We start from the raw sequence: 17680 nt of genomic DNA on the forward strand, positions 1-17680 counted from the left end.
TAGGTAGTTGGTTCGCTGTTAGAATGAAGTTTCAGTGATTCGGTTGGGATTGAAAGGAGTTGTTTGTAGCTGCTTGTTTAGCTTAGTTTAGTGTTGCTTGCGAGTACCTGTTGCTTTTGGTACTCACCCTTGCTTCTACATAGTTTTGTAGATTGACAGCTTTATCAGATCCGGCTTATTACTCATCTTCAGATTAGAGCTTCCAGACTTACTTGAGAGGTAGCGGTTCATTCCAGACGTGCCCTCAAGTTATCTATATTTACTGTTCTGTTCTATTCTAGAACTTTACTATGAGACTTGTATATTTTATTCAGATTCCGTATGAGAGGTTTGTACATGTGACAACCAATTTTGGGGTTATGTTAAGTTTATTTAAAGACTTACGCTTATCTTTCTATCTTATTCTTGTTTTATTAATTCCGTATCGTCGGGTTTTTGGGTGTTAGGCTGACGTGTCCGGTGGGGTTTAGGCACGTGCCATCACATCCGGTTTTGGGGTGTGTCAAATGGTATCAGAGCCCAGGTTCGAAGGTCTCACATGTACAAACCAAGTCTTAGTAGAGTCTCGAGGATCGGTACGGAGACGTCTGTACTTATCTTCGAGAGGCTATGAAGACTGTTAGGAAAAACTTCTTTTATTTCATTTTGTTCTTATCGTGCGAGGTTGTTATCATGGGTGTTGAGTATCGCGTGATGTTTTTGGCAGATGCCGAGGACTAGAGCTACCGGAGTTAGTGGGAAGGCAGCCCCCGAGGTCAAAGTTGAGGCCCCAACTAGGGGTAGAGGTCGGGCTAGAGGCCGAGGACGTGGTCGAGGCCGTGCCAGAGGAGCGGCACCTGCCCGAGGCCGAGGTAGAGAGCCTTCACCTGAGCCACAGATTGGAGTAGCTGCAGAGCAGGCTCCTGCGGGCCATGCACCCCCAGTTTATGATGACAAACTCGACAGGATGTTGGGGTTATTGAAGCGTCTTGCTCAGGGTGCAGCAGGTATACCAGCGGGATTACAAGCTAGGGTAGGGGCACAGGCCCCTGGTTATCAGCATCAGATTCCAGTGGTTCCCGAGCCGATGGTTCAGCCACCACAGGTTCCAGCACCGGTTGTAGGTGTACCGGCGGCCCTTGAGGTGGCCTTGGCAGATGATGACCAGGTCTCCTATGAGCGGTTTCAGAAAATGAAACCACCTCAGTTTCATGGTGCTAAGACTGATGATGCTCACGAGTTTTTAACCTTGAGTCGAGAGATGTTGGCGCGGTACGCATGTTAGATGAGAGGGGCGTCTGATTTGTGTTCCTTCAGTTACGCGGTGTCGCTAGGGAGTGGCTGAGGACCTTCATGAGTTCGAGACCAGCGAGATCTCCTCCCATGGAATGGAGTGAGTTTGCTAGTGCCTTCGAGGGTCGTTTCATCCCTTGGAATGTACAGGAGGAGAGCCGTATGAGGTTTTTGAGTTTGGTGCAGGGTAGCATGTCAGTCGCAGATTACGAGGCTCGGTTCTGTCAATTGTCGAGACATGCCTCTGCTTTGATTTCAGGTGAGCCTGAGCGGATTCGCAGATTTGTCAGGGGTTTGACTCCCACTATCCGTAGTTATGTGTTTAGATCATCTCGAGAGGGTGCTTCTTTCCAGACTATAGTGAGTGTAACCAGAGAGGCTGAGTTGCTTGAGTGGGATGATTTTGATGGGCCCAAGAGGGGTCCGTACAAGTGGTCAGTATTCGGGTACCTCGTCAGGAGGTAGGGGCCCACACAGGGGTGGCGGGTCCTTCCAGCGTCAGAGGCCAGTACATGCTTCATTACCAGTTCTCAAGGGTGGGCCAGCAGCCCGGGGTCCTCCAGGTTCGGGTCGAAGTGGTTATAGCATTACTTCGGGTTCTTCACAGTCAGGATCCACATCGAGGTCTTGTTATGGTTGCGGTGATCCAGGCCACTTGATTCGTCAGTGTCCACATCAGACTCAGTCTGGACCACACCGTACTGTCTCCGCGGTCCCAAAAAGAGATTCAACACCTCCGACTAGAGGTCGGGGTCGGGGACAGGCATCTGGTAGAGGCGGACGAGCTTCGGGTAGAGGTGCTAGTAGCGCCTCAGGTTCACAGAGTGGGGGCAGAGGTGCCCAGTGTTATGCTTTTCCTGGGAGGCTCGAGGCTGAGGCTTCTGATGCAGATATGACAGGTATCGTCTCAGTTTGTCATCGGCCTGCTTTTGTGTTATTTGATCCTGGTTCTACATTCTCATATGTGTCTACATATTTTGCTTCCGGCCTTGAGTTGACTTGTGATCGTATGTTTGTGCCTATTAGAGTCTCTACACCCGTAGGTGAACCCTTAGTGGTGAATCGAGTATATCGATCTTGTCTTGTTGTGTTATCGGGGTATGAGACTTGGGTGGATATGATTCTTCTTAATATGTTAGACTTTGATGTCATATTGGGTATGGACTGGCTTTCCCCCTATCATGCGCTTCTTGATTGTTATGCTAAGATTGTCACCTTAGCTATTCCGGGTATTCCTAGAGTGGAGTGGAGAGGGACTAGTGGTTCGTATCCCAACAGGGTCATATCTCATATTCGGGCTCAGAAGATGATTGACTGGGGTTGTTTATCTTATTTGGCCTTTATTTGGGATGTTGGAGCTGAGTCACCGGCCATGGAGTCTGTTCCAGTGGTTCAAGAGTTCCCTGATGTGTTTCTTGAGGATCTGCCTGGTGTTCCTCCTGTTCGTGATATTGACTTCTTTATTGACTTGGAGCCGGGGCACCAAGCCCATATCTATTCCACCTTATCGTATGGCTCCAGCTGAGTTGAAGGAGTTGAAGGATCAGATTCAGGACTTATTGAGTAAAGGATTCATACGCCCTAGTGTGTCGCCTTGGGGTGCACCGGTCTTATTTGTGAAGAAGAAAGATGGGTCGATGAGGATGTGTATTGACTATAGACAGTTGAACAAGGTAACGGTGAAGAACAAGTATCCCCTTCCCCGTATTGATGACTTGTTTGATCAGCTTCAGGGGGCAGCCTTGTTCTCTAAGATCGACTTGAGATCTGGGTATCATCAGTTGAGGATTAAGCCTTCAGATGTGGCGAAGACAGCTTTTCGCACACGATATGGTCATTATGAGTTTTTGGTGATGTCATTTGGGCTCACCAATGCCCCTGCGACGTTCATGGAGTTGATGAATGGAGTGTTTCGCCCATACTTGGATTCCTTCGTGATTGTGTTTATTGATGACATCTTGGTATATTCCAAGACCGAGGCGGATCATGTTTGTCATTTGAGGGCCGTGCTACAGAAGTTGAGAGATGAGAAGTTGTATGCCAAATTGTCTAAGTGTGAGTTTTGGCTTGAGTCAGTGGCTTTCCTAGGGCACGTGGTGTCTAAGGATGGAGTTAGGGTTGATCCGACCAAGATTGAGGCGGTTCAGGGTTGGACTAGACCTACATCACCTACCGAGATTCGGAGTTTTGTTGGCTTGGCGAGTTACTATCGGCATTTTGTTCAGGGATTCTCTACTATAGCTGAGCCGTTGACTAGATTGACTTAGCAGACGGTTCCTTTTCATTGGTCACCCGAGTGTGAGGCGAGCTTCCAAGGGCCAAATCCCTATTGACTTCAGCACCTGTCTTGACTTTGCCAGAGGAGGGTGTTGGATTTACTATTTATTGTGACGCTTCGGGTGCTGGACTTGGAGGTGTTTTGATGTAGAAGGGTAAGGTTGTAGCCTATGCCTCTAGAACACGAGAGGAATTACCCCACTCATGATTTGGAGTTGGCGGCTGTGGTATTTGTTCTTAAGCTGTGGAGACATTACCTATATGGTGTTCATTGCGAGGTATTTGCTGATCATAGGAGCCTACAGTACATATTCACTCAGCGGGATCTGAACTTGAGACTACGTAGGTGGCTTGAGTTGCTCAAGGACTACGACATGACCATTTTGTATCACCCCGGGAAGGCCAATGTGGTGGCCGATGGCTTGAGTAGGAAGACTCCTAGTATGGGGAGTCTTGCCGCGATTAGTGTTGAGAGGCGGCCTTTGGTTCGGGATGTTCAGAGGTTATTTGACAGCATGGTGAGATTTCGGGTTTCTGAGGAGAGTGGAGGTGTGTTTGCCTTCATTGAGGCCCGTTCATCTTTGATGGAGCAGATTAGAGAGCATCAGTATGAGGATGCAAAGTTATGTCTTATCCGGGACAAGGTGATGAGTGGTGAAGCCAAGAAGGCTAAGATTGACTCCGAGGGTGTATTGAGGATTGAGGGCCGGATATGTGTGCCCAAGGTTGGTGATTTGATCAGATTGATTCTTGAGGAGTCTCATTATTCTAAGTATTCTATTCATCCCGGAGCGGCGAAGATGTATCATGATCTTAGTTAGCACTATTGGTGGTGTGGGATGAAGAGGGATATTGCAGGGTTTGTGGCTAGGTGCTTGACATGTCAGCAGGTCAAGTGTGAGCACCAGAAGCCTGGTGGTGTGACTCAGAGGATGCCCATTCCTACTTGGAAGTGGGAGAGGATTGCTATGGTCTTCGTAGTTGGATTACCTACCACCGTGGGTGGTTATGATTCTACATGGGTGGTGTCGACAGACTGACCAAGTCTACTCATTTCATCCCGGTCCGAGTGAGGTATACAGCGGAGAAGTTGGCTCAGATTTATATTAGTCAGATTGTGCGGTTACACGGAGTGCCGGTGTCCATTGTGTCTGACAGGGGTTCAGTATTCACTTCTAATTTCTGGAGAGCATTACATCATGATTTGGGCACTAGACTCGACATGAGCACAACTTTTCACCTTCAGACTGACGGTCAGTCTGAGAAGACTATTCAGGTGTTGGAGGACATGTTTCGAGCTTGCGTGGTCGACTTTGGTACTAGATGGGATCAGCACTTGCCATTGGTAGAGTTCGCCTACAACAACATTTATCATTCTAGCATTGGGATGGCACCTTTTGAGGCACTGTATGGTAGGCGGTGTAGATCACCTATTGGATGGTTTGATTCAGCGGAGGTGGACTCCCTTGGTATTGATATTCTTAGAGAGGATATGAAGCGTGTTCGTGTGATTCAGAGTAGGCTCTTGACTGCCCAGAGTAGGCAGAAGAGCTATGCTGACAGGAGGGTTCGACCCTTAGAGTTCATGGTGGGTGATCGAGTTTGGCTTCGGGTATCGCCCATGAAGGGTGTGATGAGATTTGGGAAGAAGGNGTTTCATATTGTAATGTATCAATATTTAAGTTTAATTAGTTTATACACTAATCCCTAATTTTGTACATTATTTGAGGAGTTGTTGTAATTTTTTGAAATTATTGATACAAAAATAATGTTTAATAGTGTATCATTCAAAACATACATTTTTTCAGTATGCATCAGATACAAAAGTTTGCTAAAATGTATCAGATACAAACATAAGATAAATGGCAAGTTACTAAGTTAACTGTACTCATTTCTTTGTATCATGTTTAAGGGTTGGACAATTTTTGTATCATGTTCATCTGGTGTGCATTTTTGTATCATGTGAGGAGTTCTTGTAATTATGTGAAATTATTGATACAAAAATATAATAATCTTCATTGGTGTAGCATTCAAAACATGTATTATTCAGTGTGTATCAGATACACAAAGTTTACTAAAATGTATCAGATACACACATAAGATACACTGCAAGTTATTAATTAAACTCTATTCATTAATATATTTGTTAACAATTGTTTGTTCTAAAACTACAAATACAGATTGATGGTTCTATCAAGAATCAGCAAGAAATGGAGGATGTTTCAGAACTCTAACCGATGAAAATATTCATGATACTAGCAAGAATCAACAAGAAATGGAAGATTTTTAGAACTCCAACCCACAGATGAAAATATTCATGATACCACCAAGAATCAACAGGAAATGGAGGATTTTTCAGAACTCCAACCCACAGATGAAAATATTCATGTTACTACAAAAGCAAGTGAACATAAAAATATATTAGTATGATCAGAAAATTTAGTACTATGATACATTATCAGATGTTTGATACATCAAAGTTTATTTGTATATGATGCATTATCAGTTTAATGTATCCTGACTTATACTACATGCTACTTCTTTAGGATGATGAACCAGATCAAGGCCCTCAAGATCTTAATGAAGCAAGTAACGATCGGGTTCTGTTGTTATAGAAAATCCAACGGGAAAAAATTTTGGGTCGAAAATCTTTTTCGTAGTAACTTGGAATTTTCCAACCTAGTCCAGATTTGGACAAAATCGAAGTAATTAAAGTATAGGGAAATCTGGTAGCAATTGGGTGATCTAATTACTAATTTGATTACATGAGTAGTTAGATAAGTCGTTAAGAAATTCGTATGACTTTACGGAATTGAATTTGGGTGAGTAGAACTCCCGAAATTGATCTTAGTGTGCATAGTATTTTTTTGAGCGTCATTGGTTAAATGTGTGTTGTGAAATGGGGGTCTTGAATTATTAAAATAGCTCACTGTTTCGTGCAAGCTGCCTTGGCGGTGATTTTGGTCGTTGTAGCGGGGAGAGGACCGTTGTGGCGGGACAGACGCAACTTAAAGTCGTAAACCCCAAAATGTCTTTATTATGCACTTTTCAGTTTTAGAGCTAAAGAACGAACCACTGGCGATTCTTGATAGTTTTCCACTATTCTTAAGGCTAAAGGTAAGGTTTTAACTCCTCGAATTCGTAGAACGTAATCTAATGGGTAATTATCTATGGGGGAGGGTATGATCTAGAATCTATGGTGGAAACAACCTTAATTTGGATACTTGGGATCATGGGTATGCTCTAGGGTTCATAAAATTGTTAATAATTCGGGTAATTTATGATTGCTTATTGATTCCCATATTATATTGATTGTTGTAGACCAAGAACAAGCGAAACGAATCCGGAAAGGGAAGGATTAAGTTTCTTAGGGTTTCAAGCTTGTTTCGATGTAGATAATGGTTGTGATTCCATGATTATGTGATGTATGTTTGTTCTTGCTTCATTATGATACATGCTTGTATGCGAATGTTGCATTATTGATCACATTAATTGTAAATGAGGATATATGAATGATGAATGCCATGAATCATGACTTGGTTGTATGATTGAGAATGTACTTTGTGATTGTGGCTTGTTGAATGGATCGAGTATTGTGTTCCGACACACTAACTTGGATTGATTGTCATATTCCGACATAATTATGGGATCGATTGCCACATTCTAACATAAACATTAGATCGGGTATCATGTTTCGGTATACTAACAGTTTGGGTTTGGGTTCCATGAGAGAACCAATGATTTGATATAATTATGTATCTTGAGAAATGTGAAATTGTTCATTGTTCGATATATGCATATGATTATATTGTTGTATTGACTTATGTATGTTGCACTTAGTGGGATAGTCGTGTGATCCTACCAGTACACTATGATTGTGTACTGATACCGCACTTGCTCTTTCTTTGTTGAGTACAGGGCATCTTCAAGCGGCTATTGACATACCTCGCTTAGAATATCAGTGATCATCGTTCGAATTCAAGGGTGAGCCAGTTCTTCCAGGCTGTCATGAGTTCTCCTTCGAACTTAGACTTTCTAGTTTGTGGATTTGTTCATTAGTTTGGGGTTGTGACCCTTCTTGTTTAGACTTGTTGAACTTTAGATGTTTTGGTACATTGACTTTCAGGTTCTAGGTGTATTTTCTGCATTGTTAGTTGTAGATTTTTTGGAAGTTCATGGGAACTTTAGTTTTGGCTATTATTCCTATTTTCGTATCCTTAAATGCTTTAGTTTTTGGTTTAGTTGCTTGGTTTGGGTTGTAGTAGTGGTTCTCCCACCGGAGGGTTAGTGTGGGTGCCAATCACGACGGTTTGGGTCGTGACATATAAATAGTAATATATCATGTATAATGTATCTTTTGATAAAATACAGTTTTTCTCAAACAAAATAAGATACATAAATAGTAATATATCATGCATTAATTTTTTAGGGATAATATGTAAATTCAAATTTATACTAAATGTATCTGATACATAGTAATTACCATAGAGACATGTATCCAACAAAGTTATGTATCTCTTCAGCCTTTTTATATGTTGTACCAATGTATAGCGGATACATTGAAAATTCAGGTTCTTGTTTCTTCACCTCAATGATGTATTTGATTTACAATTTTTTCCTCAACTTATCGATATATAATTCAGCAACAATGATCGATTAGAGATTCACAAAACTAATCTTTTGACCAACAACAATTCTATCTGTATCGTTCATACCTCACCTCACTTTCCCAGATTTCAGAATGTCTCAACAAAATCAACAAGTTCATGTTGTATTAGTACAATTTGTCGACAAGTTTGATTCAAAAATTGAGAGTTTTTTGGAAGAATTGGAAGAAGAATTTTAAATTTTGAATAATTCTAGTTACAATTTGTCAACTAATGTATCGATCTAAAACCAAACAATAATGTATCTAGCTAAAATCAAACAGTAATGTATCAATATTTTGACCAACAACAATTTCATCACTTTTATATCATTCATACCACACTTCACTTTTCCAGATTTTAGAATGTCTTGACAAGATCGACAAGTTTATGTTGTATTAGTACAATTAGTCGACAAGTTTGATTCCAAAATTGAAAGTTTTTGGGAAGAATGGGAAGAAGAATTTTAAATTTTGAATAATACTAGCATGTTACAATTTTTCAATTCATGTATCGATCTAAAATCAAACAATAATGTATCGATCTAAAATTGAACACCTTATGAGCACTATTTACTACTTTAATGTATCATGTAAGATTACAATACTTATCAATAGACTAAATATTTTAGAAATATTAATGTATCACAAGTAATATATCCATCTCTAGTTCACAAATTAAAAATTCAACTACACAACATAATACATATAATTTCATATATTTCATTATCAGATCTTTTTACCCTGAAGTTAAAGTTATAAATAGTAATGTATCATGCATAATTTTATGGGCATGATACATTAATACATAAAAATTTATATATGTAAATCTATCCAGTTGCAGGTTGTGTTCTTCTACTTTACAGAAGCAGCGAGATTTCGAATTTGACATTTAATATTCAATTATATAGTCAATGTCGATAGAGGAGGAAAGCGCCATAAAGGTGGAAACGGAGCGGAGGGAGAGGCTGAGAGTCAATTTCGATCATGCACTAATAAAACTCAGATGATGGAACAACATGCAAACATTTGAAAAGCACAATCATTCGAAATGCTCAACCTGCAAACATTCAGAAGCCTTCATACTCCAGCCACAACCATTCGAAAAGCACACTAACACATATTCATACATTTTTTTATTTTATTAATGCATACACCAAATACATTTGAAATACATAATGGTACAATGATTCAAAATATCTCAAAGAGTGATATATATTAATGTATCATTCATAATAATGATTACTACAACTACTTGATACATCTTAATTATTACATTGGTTGTATGTATCATATTCACATCACTAGCCTGATACACGTTATAGAAATCAGTAATACTCTCACATTAGAGATACAAAATATATCTGATACATGTTAATTCTTACTCTTTTGTTGTATGTATCACATACAACCCATTACATTTATTTACTACTTTTCATGCTTAGCAGATTGATACACATCCTCTCATAACGATTCATGGCATACCATCAAAATTTTTATAGAAATATCAGATACAAAGTTAATTTTACACTAATGACAATTTACAACTAATGTATCAAGAACATCTTATCAATATCAGATAATCATCAAAAGCAAAAACAATTATCAACATGATACATCTGCCAATAATAATAATAATTTATCATACAAGATTAGAATTAGAGATAAAAAAACTCACATACCTGTTTCTATCAGATCGTTTTACCAAAGATATGTATCTCTCCACCAATCTTCTCTGTTGTATCAATACATAAAAGATACATTGCAAATTCAGGCTCGTTTTTTTCACCTTCAAATACAGTTTTACACCCATGTAGTTATTAATTTTCAATAGAGATGAGTTATTACCTTCTACGATGTATCTGATTTTCAAGTTTTACCTAATCTCATCGATCTCCAACTCGACTGAAATGGCGGCTTTGAGATTCATAAATTAAATCGATTATCCAACAACAATTTCATCACTTTTGTAACCTTTATAATTCATCTCGCTTACCCAAATTCTTGATTCTCTCAACAAAATCGATATATTCATATTGTATCAGCTAACTTTGTCGAGTAATTTGAATTCTTCACAATTTGAGTTGCAATGGCGGCTTGATGGAGATGATGTAAATTTGAATTTTGAAAGATGTGAATTTGTTACTGATTGGGATCGTTTGATAACAATCACATATTCTTGAATCGTGAGATTTAGAATCAATTTTATGTTAATTTTCCTAATATAGCGCAACAACCAACTTTCCTTATTAGGTGCAACTGCCAGCTTTTGCAATGTATCACACATAATATATCGAGACGAAACTTATGTATCCGGATGCCTTCTATTTTAAAGAATTTTTGTAAAATAGAAAAAAGTAGGGATAGGATGTAATTTAGATTTTACACTATGAGATTTATGTAAGTTATACTAATTTATAAGAATCACATAGTGTAAGAGTGAAATTACCTCTTATCCCTACTTTTTTCTAATTACATAAATCTCATATTTTTAAGGGAATCCAGATACATTACTATTTGAGCGGATACATTATTGATGATACATAAGTATCATCTGTTCCGCGTGAAAAGGAGAATAATTTAAAAATCAAATTGAAATTTCCTAATTGACGCTTTTCAATTTCGCATTACTGTCAATTAACCCACTGACATAGCGTAACATATTCAAACAATTGAAAATTCAAATTTCTAATTTCTTCTCCTTGTTCTTGGTAGATCTGTATTTTGTCCATTATCCAAAATTGATAAGATTCATAGTGAATATTTCAATCTTATTGAGGCACTCCGGAGTTTGGGAAACTGAGGTTCGATATGAACGATATCAAAGTGAAAGCGAAGCAATTGTATAAGGCTAAAACAACTTTGGTGGTTGTAATGGCAAAATACAAAATAAAGCATAATTTCAATTTTCAAGTTAAAAGATCCGACAAAAAAAGGTATGTGATTTTGTAGTAGTGTGATGTGTAATCAATTCGTCTGCTACATTATGTGTTGTATATGGATTCATATATGGATAAAATAGTAGGAATACATTATGTGTTGTAGGTTTATACATTATATATATTTTGTATCTGGTACATGTTTTATATATGTTGGTATTTGTGATTTGAATTGCAATGTGCATTTAGTATAATGTATCAGATACATGTGATGTAAGTTTTAAAAAAATAAGATTATATAGTGATAAGTTATTTTGTATATGAATAAATTAGTAAGGATACATTTTTTGTATATGCATAAGACACAATTATTAAAGTGTGTACAACATAGATGAACATGTATCTTGTTATTTTGTTGTGCCTCCTTGTATAATATTTATGACTATTACACGAGTTAGTAGCTGTTTTGTGATGTGCCTGGTATAATTGCAACTATATGTATTGAAAATATTTTAAAATGGTAGGAAATTATGAAAATTATGGAAATAAAGGTGTGTATATAGGTAATTTATCCAAAAATAAAGTAAAAATCTAGAAGTAAATAACAAGAGAACTTTTAACATAAAGTATAAATTAAACCATCATATACACATATAACAAGTTATTATTTTTAGTTAGTTAGTTAGTTATAATGTTATCGTTAACTATTTAGTTTCCTTACAAAAATCTCTATTGATTGAGTGGTATCCTGGCAAACATAATTTAGTTTCACAAAAACTTTACGTTCAAGAAGATCATTTTCTTGTACGGTCATACTTGAGATATTGCATAGTAACTCCATGTAATATTCTTGTAGACATTTATCTTAATATTTTTAAAATTAGAATTTAAAGTAAAAAAATAATAAAAAGAATATATATTTTTTAAAAAATTATACTGGCCCGGCCAGCCTGTAGCCCACCTAGTAATGGGTTGGGCTTGATATTTTTTGGCTCATCAAAATAATGAGCTAGTCCGACTTGACATGTCAAATTTCAACCATGTGTGGACTAGCCCAGATGAATTTGATCGGTCCATATTGACAACTCTACATGAAATGTGTGTGTAAAAAATAAGGAAAAATTTCAAAAATAACTTAGATGTAAAACATAATAGGCTTCCTAAGCTAAAGTTTGCCTATTTACATAACGTAGCTATATTTTTAATGGCTAAATCAAATTTCGTTTGTATAATTCGATTGTTTTTAATTAATTATACAAATTGGTTATTAATGTAGATTCATTAATTGCGTGGATTTTCGGTTATCATAATGGAAAACAGTCCCTTAATTGATGGTTATTAAATCTAATTAGAATCATTACCAAATATGACTTCTTCTTCTTGAAGAAAGACACCATACTCATTGGAATGAGTTCATGATATCAATATTTCTTCAGCATTATCACAAAAATTCATTGATTTCTTTGTTGCTTATACAACTAAAGATAAACACAACAATCAATTTATTACGTCATTTCTAAATTTCTGAATGAATTTTATACATTTCTATTTAACATTTTTTTTGTTGGTGAATTCATGTTTTTTTTTATCAACTAAATTTGTTTGGATTGTATTCTTATGTATGTGTAACGTAAATTTGATTGTATTTGTATATTTATGTATGCGTTAAAAATAGTATATATGAATTAGTGGATTGAATTATATTTCTGATTCGTATTTTTACAATTATATTCGCTGAAATTTTGATAACTTCATGAATATGATATGATAATAGTCACTATGTAATTCCATATGTGATTCTGTCATACAATTGTATATGTATTAAGTGCATACAAAATACAAATGAAGTTTGTAATTGATTTAGATCAGTTTGTGTATGTATGCAAACAACTTGTATATAAACAACGTTTGTATAAAATACGTTGTATATAATAATACAACTAATTTGTATATCCTAATTGTATTAGTATTTTAAAAGAAAATCAAATTGTATATGTTGCTAAATAATTATATATTAAAATGCATTTTTTTTGCAAAGAGTTTCTTGGCTAAATAATCAATTACATCAACATTCGTATAACATTGCATGTGTGAGGCTTCTCTTGGACCTTCGTTGACCATAAATTGGATCCCTAATAAATAATATTAATTTAAATATTTGTATAAGTTACACAGATCATTGGATACAATGTAGGTTCATGTATTTGTAAATAGTTAATTATGAGATATACAAATAACATAATTTCATTATACAAATAGTTGTATTTGTATAACGATATCATCTGAATTTGTATAACTATAATTTTACAAATAACACAACTGATTATTTATACATATGTTGTTTAATTAATTATGTAATATATATAATTAACTGAAATTACAAATCATTTATTATGTTATATACAACTTAAATTATCCATATACACATTTAAAAAATAGAGGTGAAAATAGGGTTATACCTCAAAATCATCTTCTTCTTGTTGGTCCATTGTAACAAAATCATCTTCCACAATTCTTTTCGAGTCATTTTTACTAGAAGATGTTTCTTGTACCTTTTTTTTTTCAAGAATCGTCAAATTAGAATCAATAACTCTTTTTGCTCCTCTCTTTTTTTCTTTAGAGATTTTAACCTCGTCTTGATAGGGTCATTGAGAAACTTAGATCTAATCTCCTTCTTTGATATGTTTGAATCAATAGCTTTAGATTTGGCGATAGAACCTGCAATTGCTTCAAAGTGATCTTGAATTAAACCCAGCGAAAAATATGAATTTCAAACGAATTTGTTGTATGCAAATGTATACCTCTAGTCACTTTCTTTGATGGAGATTGTTCCTCCATGATTAGAATTAGGGGTGTACATAGGTCGGTTTGGTTTGGTTTTCATTAAAAAAACCTAAACCAATTATGTTGGTTTATTAAATCTAAAAACCAAATCAAACCACGCAAAGTTGGTTTTTTTGGTTTTGATTTTTGTCGGTTCTTTCGATTTTTTTAGTTTTTTACAACTATACGATGTTTGAAAATGTGATCAAATATATTTTCACTTACTTGTGTGATAAGCTAAACTTAAGAAATGTTAAATGAATAGAAATTTTCCTAAAATCGATAAAATTCACATGAGTATAAAATATATTTTTGGAAATATCAACGTTCATTATGTTAAATTAATAAGATTAAAGGATACAATCAAACTGAATACAAAACGAAATATTTACAAAGTAAATTGTTAACTTCAAATTTGAAAAACTATAACAATATAATTGTAACTTCGGATCTTAATACATAATAAAATATTTACAAATTTTACAAGCCCAAATTTGAAATAAAATATATAAACATTGAAAACTATAAACTAACTAAAAATATATCAACAAAGTAGATTATAAATAATATTTTTTATCTATAAATAAAATAAAATTATATATATATATATTATGTCGGTTTGATTTGGGTTCGGTTTGACTTTTTTCTTTTAATACCAAACCAAACCAAACCAAGAATGGTCGGTTTTTTTTCTCAACCGCCAAACCAACCAAACCAAACCACAAATCGATTTTTTTTTCCGGTTTGATTTGGTTCATCGGTTCGGTTTGACTTTACGATTTGACTTATACACCCCTAATTAAAATGATGAAATCTAAGGAATCAAGATTTTGACTGTGGAATGCTGAAAAACTATACAATAAGTACCTTTGAACAACTTAATAATAAATCAAATGATTTGTTGTCTCTTAAGTTAAAATCTAACTAAATTATACAAGGTAATAATTTTAACATCTAGTCGTGTTATGTCAATTCTAATTCGAATTAGTTTTCTTAGCCTCTAAAGAAAATTCTATAACAAAACTTTGCAAAACGATATTTTCACAAGTCAAACGTTTCATTGTTAGTAATTGATCTCACCTTCTTAAAAAAAATGTACAAAAAGTTCAAAGAGAAAAAAGAAGAGATAAATGTCAAAAACACACCTAAACTATCTCCTTTATTTGAGTTTCATACCTAAACTATTGAGAGTGTGAGTTTCAGAACTAAACTCACTTATTAGTTTGAGAAACACACATCAGTGATGTGTGTAATGCACTCTCTCTTTTATTTTAAAAAATCTTGACACATGGCATTCCACATGGATAAAATGTGCCACCTTGACAAAATTAAGTAATAAACTATTAATATTAATTAAAAATTTAAGATTAAAGTATTACTATTCCTAAAAAAAATATATTTTTTAAAAAATAAAATTTAAATTATAAATCTTACCCCACTCCACCACTTCCTCCCCGTACGCCCCCCCACCCCCCCACAATCCCCCGTCCTTTTATTTATAAAAAAAATTTCTCCAAATAAATTGATATTATTTTATTTAAAAATAATAAAAATTCTACCCCATCCTATTTAACTCTCCGCTCCTAATTTATTTATTTATTTTTACATTTTTCTCGTTTTGTGTTAGATATATACATATATTTTTAGGAATTATTTTCATGTACCAAATATAACATAAATTAATACTTTATTTTAAAAAAAGTCTTGTGGCGGCAAGTAAAACATATTTTCAATTGATATATATATATATATATATATCTAACACAAAACGAGAAAAAAAATTGGAAGCAAAGGGTTAGGTGGAGTGGGTAGAATTTTTTTTTAAAAATAAAATAATATCTGAATTAGTATTTGAAGGGTAGGGGGGTGGGTGGGAGATGAATTAAAAAAAATTTATATACTTTTATAAATGAAATTTAAACTAAAGAAATTNGGGGGGGGGGGGGTTACAGTGAGAGGAAGTGATGGAGTGGTGTAAGAAAAATATTTTACATTTTATTTTATAAAAAAAAAATTATTTTTTTAATCTTTAATTTCACTAATACTTAATTTATTTAGTTTTTGTCAAGGTGAAATGTTTTGTTTATGTAGAGTGTGAGGTGGACATGTGACAATTTTTTTTAAGTAAAAGAGAGAGTGTATTGCACACATCATGACGAGAGTGTTATAAAAGAGAGATGTGTGTTTCTCAAACTAATAAGTGATAGTTTAAGTTTGAAACTCACTCTCTCAATAGTTTAGGTATAAAACTAAAAAAAGGGTATAGTTTAGGTGTGTTTTTGACACTTATCTCAAAAAAGAATTATAACTTTACAATATCATAATAAAGAAAAAAAGTGTTTTGTAATTTTTGAAAGAGCAATTTTCACATATAGCAAACATAAAAATCATATTTGTATGTTATATCTATAGTTTGCATAATTGCGCTCCATAACAAATTTTATGTTTGCTATGGAACTTTTGATTTGTATAATTCGCTAGATACATTCAATTTTATATAAATTGTTTAGTTTTGTATAAATTCATTTATGCATTGTAATTTGTATAATAAGATCTGCATTTGTATAATTATAAGTGTATATGACAAAAATATATGTATTTGTATTTGTATATACACTTTTCTCTCGCTTTATACACAAACACATTTTATACATTTGTATACCGAATGGGTAATTGTATATCGAAAATGACTAATTGTATATTGAACTAGATGGCAAAAAAATGAGATATTTTCTTCGAATTACAAATAAAATAAAGTATGACTATATCATTTAATTTGAATTAATAATTTGCTATTTCATACAATTTTCCTTTTTTAAAAGCTTGCCCATTTTTTTTTCTTAAGCCAACTCAATAATCTTATGTCGTCTAAATTGTATACCCAAGAAGAAATATTAACAGATGCAAAAGATTATATATTTTAGGGGAAACTAAGCAAATATGTCATAAAACTAAAATAATTACAAACATATACTCATTTACATTCACACCCACTAAATAATTACATTATATATACCCCTCTCCCAAATTAATTTCACTTAACTGATACTAAATCAATATCATATATTGTATTGGTATCATTAAGATTGATAATTTCGCTTAATTGATACTTAATCAGTATATATATATATATATATATATATATATATATATATTTATTGTATTGATATCATTAATGTTTTTTGTTAAGAAATTACTCATTAATCAATGATACTATAAGAGTATATATATATACTCTTATAGTATCATTGACTAATGAGTAATTTTTGAACAAGACCCCTTAATATATATATACTTTTATAATATCATTGACTAATGAGTAATTTTTGAACAAGAAATCTTAATGATACTACAACAATATACATATACTCTTGTGCCTACATTGTTTCGCTAATGCATGGCTTGACAACTCCTCTCCATCCGTTTGTGGCTAGTTGATCACTTTAGAGATTTGAAAACTTGGTGAGTCCTCATACTACGTGAACCATGTCGTCTTTATTGCTTTCTTATGTCTTTACTTTACGAATGTTGTACGTGGTGTACAGGTTACATCCTGACCACTTCCTTGATGTTGTAGAAAGACTTGTCAAGACTATGTTAGATTTCCGCCTTTATGTTAAAACTCTTTCATGATATGAAATACTCTACTTTTGTCTATTATATTGTGTATATGTATGTCAAGTGGCTTGTGTAGGACCTTTCGGGATCTTACACGTCATGTCACGTATAAGGTGTACTTTAGATCGTGACATGCCCAACCACATAAATTTAGACTTCAGAGCCT

The sequence above is a fragment of the Solanum stenotomum genome, chromosome 1 (assembly GCF_019186545.1).
Source record: "Solanum stenotomum isolate F172 chromosome 1, ASM1918654v1, whole genome shotgun sequence".
NCBI classification, from domain to species: domain Eukaryota; kingdom Viridiplantae; phylum Streptophyta; class Magnoliopsida; order Solanales; family Solanaceae; genus Solanum; species Solanum stenotomum.